Source organism: Carlito syrichta, unplaced genomic scaffold (assembly GCF_000164805.1).
Source record: "Carlito syrichta isolate Samal-C Ts95f unplaced genomic scaffold, Tarsius_syrichta-2.0.1 Scaffold313458, whole genome shotgun sequence".
Lineage (NCBI taxonomy): Eukaryota > Metazoa > Chordata > Mammalia > Primates > Tarsiidae > Carlito > Carlito syrichta.
The window spans coordinates 1-7,582 of record NW_007257554.1 but is presented as its reverse complement, the minus strand read 5'-3'; the positions used below and the strand labels follow the sequence as shown (position 1 = coordinate 7,582).

General features: G+C 37.4%; 1 pseudogene; it reads left to right on the top strand.

Moving 5' to 3' along the window:
• Nucleotides 1-1,398: 1,398 nt before the first annotated feature.
• LOC110596746 lies at nucleotides 1,399-1,899 on the top strand (annotated as a pseudogene).
• The last annotated feature ends 5,683 nt before the right edge of the window (nucleotides 1,900-7,582 follow it).

Sequence of the window (7,582 nt, the reverse complement as noted above, 5' to 3'; positions counted from 1 at the left end):
CACCCCTGTGATCTCTCTACCTACAGTCGTGCATTAGTAAACATTCCTGGAATTCCTAAACTCCAGTCTGTGATGGTGATGTAGTTAGTTCCACTTCCTTTACTGCTGAACCAGGAAGGGATGCCCTGGGCTAACATAGAGATGTGCCATATAGTGGTTCATATATATGTCCAAGTTTTTTTTTTTTTTCTGGATCAAGTTATTTTTCCATGTATGTGGGCATTGTTTTGTCAGGATATGAAGAATATCTCTCCTGGATATGAGACAGTGAGCCTAGTGTTTGGAAAAGGATGATGTCCTCACTCACTTCTAAAGAGTAAAATAAGAAAATGACATTGATGGTGCCTGGCAGGGACATACACAGACAGCAGCTGCCTTCACAGAGGAGAGAGAATTCCCTGATCTGGCCTCTCACCAAGGCCACACACCCACCTGCTTTCCAGAAAGCCAGCCTCCAAGCAAGCTGCCCCTGAGCTCTCAGGAACATGCTGGTGGGGAGTGCAGCTTAGAGCCTTATCCAGGGAATGTATCACTGACCTTTGTACTTTGGAGACATCTGACCACTGAATCCTGAAATTATCCAGGGTTTTAAGTTCATCCCTATCGAGTCTTGTATATTTCAAGAAAGAAACACAAATTGTGTTGAGGAATCAGATCATACATCACTATTGAACATCTCATGCTGATGAAATGTGAGAAATAGAATAGCAGAATATAGAATATGGGGTCCCCAAACTGAGAATAAGATGGTATCTATTTTTCTACTTGGTGTGAGGAGACCTATAACTCTAGTAATGGTGGACAGGCATTGAGGAATCATAGGACCTTCTTTGTGCATCTGCTGTGAATTGATAGGCATTGTATTGTAATAACAATGACTTCAGATCATTACAAAAATTTGAATAAATAAGCTTCTGATTTCTTTATTGCAAAAGAGCATACAATTTTATACTAACAGTGACGTGGATAGAATAACTCAAATAATTTTACACCCACCTGACCCATTTTAGAGTAATTTGGAGACTTGACAGCTCCCTCTGAGAGTTTATGTATTTCCTATAAACAAAGAAGCTCTCCTACACAATTCTAACAAAACAAAACATTATTGCATCTTGTCCTAATGTCCATTTTAAATTTTGACAATTGACCTTTATATATCTTTTGTGACAATAGTCCTCTAGGGAGAAACATGTTCTCTGCAAGGAAGTTTCTTCTGTCCTGGCACATTGGGGGCAATGCTCCTGTTCTCAGTTATTGAAATGAAACAGCTCCGCAGCTGTACCCAGCCTTCCCCATCCCCTGCTGATTTACAAGTTCCAGAGCTCAGCCCACTATCCTGAAGACTTATTAATAGGCTGGTCACACCCCATCAGAAGTCAGTCACAGATAGGAAACAGCATGGACATGAGGGCACCCACTCAAGTCCTGGGGCTTCTGCTGCTCTGGCTTCCAGGTAAGAAGGAAGAACATTAAGAATTTACTCAGGTAGTATGCATAGTACTGCCTGGTACTTCAGGGAAATCCCCCTGTAATATAATAAATAACATGTATATTTGTTATTACTTTATCAATCTCAGGTGCCAATTGTGACATCCAGATAACCCAGTCTCCATTCTCCCTGCCTGTTTCTGTGGGAAACAGAGTTGCCATCACTTGCTGGGCAAGTCAGGGTATTAGCAATGATTTTTCCTGGTATCAGCAGAAACTAGGGAAAGCCCCTGATCTCCTGATCTATGATGCAACCAGATTTCACTCTGGTGTCCCATCACAGTTCAGTGACAGTGAATCTGGGACAGATTTCAGTCTCACCATCAGTAGTCTGCAGCCTGAAGATGTTGCAACTATTACTGTCTACAGGATTACATTTGCCCACCTACAGTGTTACAAATCATAACATAAACCACCCAGGGTTGCAGATGCATGAGCCTGGGCTGCCCCAGATGCTCCTCCCGGAGTCTTTTGATTTACAAATCTGCTGAGAGCGTTTATCAGACTCACATTTTGAAGGCCATTTGTAGACCTTGGGACATGGGAGCCACAAAGTCCCCTCTGCATCCTAACTCTCTTTCCTCCTTTTCAACTCCAGTAACAGAGACATGATGATGTGTCTCCTTATTTAAAAAAGAAGTCCATATGAAGATCCATATTATGGGATAACTGAAATTTATATAACAAGAGATAAGCCACTCTAGATTTTCCAGCAGAAATTGTGTTAATTCAGAGAATTTGAGCCTAAACAACAGCCTTTCAAAGCCTGAGATATGTTATTCAGAGAAGTAGATACTAGAGGTAGAAGATTGGTTCTCCCGAAGCCAGAGTGTGACTGACCCTGAAAGTATGACCATGTGGGTCTCAGACCTGTCTGAGAAACTGAGGGTGGATGCACCAATGCTCTCAGCTGATGCAGCAACTTTCTAGGTGACTCCTCAGTCCAGCTATCTTCCTGGTGTCAGTGAATATTCAATTGTCATCTTTTGATTTACAAATCACATTGGAGGGTCTCTCACTAAAGAACTCTGCAGGCAATTAAAGAGGGGAAAAATGTTTGGAAAAATGTGTTTCCAGATGGATGGTCATGATGGTGATTTGACAGCTGACAGCCCAATGCACCTTTAGTACCACAAAGGTCAAGATTTTTTCCAGTTAGAGATGCCTCAGAAAACAATTGGTTGTGCTTTCAAAGATTACCCGCAAGTATGGACTATAGCAAGAAGACTTCTTAATGTTAGAAAAGAAACAGAACATCAGTAAATCGTATGAAATATATAATCATCTCATCTGACAATCAAATGTAAAATCTTTCTTGACACAAAACAACAACATCAGAAAAACCTACATGTGAGTGTAACTTTTTTCTTAATGTGAAATGTCTCTGCTACTCCAAACTTACCTAGAAGTCAGCAGCATCACCGGCATCACCTAGAGAACAATATATGTGTTAAATAACAGACCCGCCTTCCATTTACTGAATGAGAATCTTAATTTAACAAGGTAACAGGTGATCTATTAAAGGTTAAGAAAGTATGTTTCAGGTATTGCAAAACTTCTGTTAAAGAGATTAACTTTTTTTTTTCAAATGAGGTCATTTGAAGAAACTTTTAAACGAAAACCACATGTTGAAAACACAGTTAGCTTTATGTTCTAATTCATACAGCATTGCATTTGGAAACATTGTGAAGAATGTAAAGATTGAGCAACATAATTATTTGTCCATCAAATATCTTGGTATTTAAATGGAGTAAAGCTTGCAAAAAACATTAATAATTGTCAAGGTGAACAAATAAATTATAAATGTATGAACCTGTTTTCAAGATTATTGGACTTCAGTTCATCACTTCAGCTTGCTTTGGGTAGGTTGCTCAATGCTTGCAACCTGCCATTAGAATGTCGTGCCTGGGGAGTCACTGCCTTTCAGCCTTGACCTCAGATAAATGCAGTCCATAGACTAAAGACAAGCTCAGTGTCTTGCAGCACAATAATCCAGCTGAGCCCTACCTTGATCAGCTAGATGATAATTATCATGAATGTTTAGAACACGAGAATAAATACTTAGTTTATTGAGAGGCTGTTTTAATTGGTTGATTCCCAATTATTACAAAACTAACCAGGAGCAACCCCTTCGGGTCCCCTCCTACTGTGGGAACGTCTCTGTCCTCTCAATAAATCCTACTTACTCACACACACAAACACAAAAAATAACCAATACAGTATTTACATGTTAACCCTTTTTATATAGATAAATTTTATGAAAATTAATGGCATAAATATAAATGTTTATTAATCAATTATAAAGATAATAAGACAAAATATTAAAAGAACTTAAAACAAAATAATATATCAATACAAACATTAAATATACCTTATTTATAAAATATGTCATGTTAAAGTTTATATAACATGCATATAGCCGACTGTATATTTATTGCATAAATTGTTGGCTGCAGATACTGTATACAGAGTCATATCTAAACGAGGCTACTTAACTTTGTTTATATATATAATAAAATATGAGTATGACCAGAATTTTTATATAAATTAGACCTGTTAATATGATTCCAATTATTACCTATAAAAAAAACTGCTTTCCTTGACCAGATACATAGTACCTCCTCTAGCTACAGAAATTTATTTAATTATTTATTTGGGGTACAATTCATGGTCAGATAAACAAATGGAATATTATTTGTTATCTTTTTTTCTAAATCTCTCACCAAATTTGCATGCACACTTTAAAGTATATTTCTATCCCAGTGGAAGTGCAAATATATGATGGAGATAATTTTTTCTAATGTTAAAAATTAAATCACTTTATGCTATGAAAGTTCCCATAATGTGTAGGTCCATATTGATGTTATGCTGGACGGAGATCTCAGAATTGAATGCTGGACAGATGTCACATCATTGTCATCATTAAGGATCCTTTGGAAGACTGGAAATAACAATAGTGTGTAAATTTCAAGGGTCCATCACTGTTCACTTTGAAAAGAGAGATCAGCAATTCAATGACATTGACTATTGGTTAGGACAGATCATAAGACCTCAGAGGAAACAAAATAGAAAGATTGGAGACAAAGTCAATTTAGAAGAGTTATGACTAGAACTTTGAAAATGAGTCAAGATTTAAAAAATCATCCCCAAATGAATATTCATCTAAAATCCATTGCTGAGCAGGTTGCTTTTAATAATTAGCATGATCCAACATAAGGACATTAGTCTGTCACCTTTCCCAACTTTCTCAGGAAGTCTCATGAACCACTGTGCTGGAGGTGCATGCATAGTTCAACAACATTAGTTTCATCAAATGAGCCTCAGATGGCTACTTGCTCTTTTAAGCATACTAGCTGACTGAAAAACGATCGCTTCTGAGCCCCTAATATAATTGACACCACACATCAGGGATAAGACCAACAATTGGTGTCATGCGATTGCAGTGAAAATCACCCAGAATGTGGAAGGCAGTGATGGTTTTCCTGTACATGAATTTGCCTCACTTGTCAGGCATGTTTCTACCAGAAACATTTTTAAGGGTTTTCTGAGTTGAATGCTCAAAATCAAAGTCAAGAAATTATTGCATAATAATTCAGTAATTATTATAATTATTGAAACTATTGAATAATTATTGTATAATAATTCAATAGCTTCAAACAAATTTACTAAATTATAGCAAAAGAAGTGAAGTAAGTTCTTGCTTAATTATTGTAAAAAATAAACTCATGATCTTATTATGAACACAAATTGTTCTTATGGAAAGGAGAAAATCCATTATCATTCAAGCAAAGCCATCACAGAAATCCTTGAAATGTCTAATCAGTGTCTCTCCACTTGTGGCAGAGGCTAACAGTTATGATATGGTTATTCTCATAAAAAGATATATGTAAAACAAAATTTTAAAAAAGATATTTGTATCTGAGAAATTAAGGGTGAACCCATATATTCATTATGTCTGCTGAAAAGATCAAAATTTCTGTTTTTGTTCACTTGGGTTTAGGGTTTTCTGACAATTCTTACTCCACAGTATTGGCATGAAAATTCTTCTATTAAATGACAAAAAAGACCATTTAGGTGTCATTGGTAAAGGATAAATTGTCAGCAAATATTGTTATGATTTTGGCTGGAGTCATCAATCTTGATAACCAAGGAGAAATAGAATTCCTTCGATATTTTTAAAAAGGAAGTAGATAATATGCTGAACCAAAAGAATCATCAGGAATGTTTGTATCTGTTGTCATTGCACTGGTAAAAGTTAAGAAAAACTTCCAAATGAAGTTTTGAGTAGCAGAGGAGAAGCCTCAACTCCACCAAAAAATAAATAAATACAATTATATGTTATACAAAAGTAGTAAACCAATATTGTAGGTATCAGTAGACCTGCAGATGAAATATAGGCTTATAATATAGATACATAGTGTACTAGGAGGAACCCCCCTAAACAAAGTTTATTCATAAAAATTTTGTATGTATTCTCACATGTTTAAACTTCAGTCATTTTCAATGTGGTCTTCGTTTGATGAAATACACCTATTCAGATGCTTTTTCCACTGCTTTAAACAGTTTTTTATCTTGTCAATTTTGCAGCCTTTTACTGTTTCTGTCATTTTTTGTTTGTTTGCTTCACCTCTTCCACTTTGGTAAAACACTTCCCTTGAGGACATTTTTTTCTCCAGATAAACAAACAAACAAAAGTCACTGGGGCAAAAATCACATGAAGAGGGAGATAGGGCACATGGGGCATGTCATTTTTGGTCAAAAACTGAAGAACAGTGTCCGTAGGTGTTCTTGTAAGTCACCCACCATGAAATAGGCAAATGTGTTGAAAAAGTCTCCAACAACAACAACAAAAATTAATTGAAGCTGAGAGTAGTCTCTCACAACAATGCAAGCTGTTGCATTGATGCTGATGGATTCCTAGAACACTTATCTAGAGCAGGAAGACTGTACTACAAGGGATTCACCCTCCAAAAAATAATTCAATTTTCTTGGGTTCCCCCCTTGTATACAGATATAACAATATAGTCATATCCAAAATATTATATATATTTAATAAATTTTGTTTACATGAAATGTAAATATATATTTATCAGCATGTGTTCCTTTTTGTCATAATCAGAATAGACTCTGGCTGAGAAGAGATATTTGCTGACCCCCCCTTTTTGCTGACTGGGGATATTTGCTGACTCTCCCTTTTTTACTTCAGCAGATTTCAAGCCAGTCGGGAACAGTGAGGACCAAACTGAGAACAGTTGGCCTCGGAATTTGAGGCCCAGCCCTAAGGTCCTAGTCTCTCAGACTTTCACCATGGCCATGGACTCTGGGCTTGGTGCAGAGCCTGTGGTTGTGTCAGCAGTTTCCTTCCCTGAAGCCTCTGCCAGGAAGCCCAGTGGCCTTTGCTTTTTCCCATGTCTTCAGCCCCATAGCTCAGGACAGCCACTGCTTCCTGCACAGCTCAGGACCAGAGCCTGGCAGCTCTCAGCCATTGCAAACCCAACCTTAACCCTGGGTTGAGGACGCTGTTCCAAATATCTTCCCATTTATTCTAGGATCTGAAAGTCTGTCCTGGCCTTAAATGCACAGGACACATTTCCACCACTGCTACATTTAGCATTGCCACCTGGGAAATAAGAAATTTGACTTTACCATCATCCTCAGGATCTGGCTTTTGCTAACCCCCACTAGATCAAGATACCTTTGGGAAATCTCTCTTCCCCATTTCATTTAATTTAGACACATAGTGAGATTGAAACATGAAGAAGCTCTTGTCCTCCTTGACAGCATCTCTCTCTTCCTTGCTATATTTGGTACCAGCTCTGACCTTGCATGGTTAGGATTGTGAACCTCTGCCAGTCTAGAGCAGGAGCAAGAATTTGGAGCACTAGTTATCAGCTCCACAATATGAGAAAAGGGGAGTAAGGCATGGGCAGAATTTTGATTCTTTATATATGAGAGAAAAGGAAGAAATTTGCCCAGAACTTCCTCCTGGAAAAATTATGAACATGTTTCTGAGAATATTTTTTTTTTCCATTTCAAAATAGGAAACAATCTCATGCTCAGAGAGATGTTGCCAGTGCAGCACACATGATTTCTA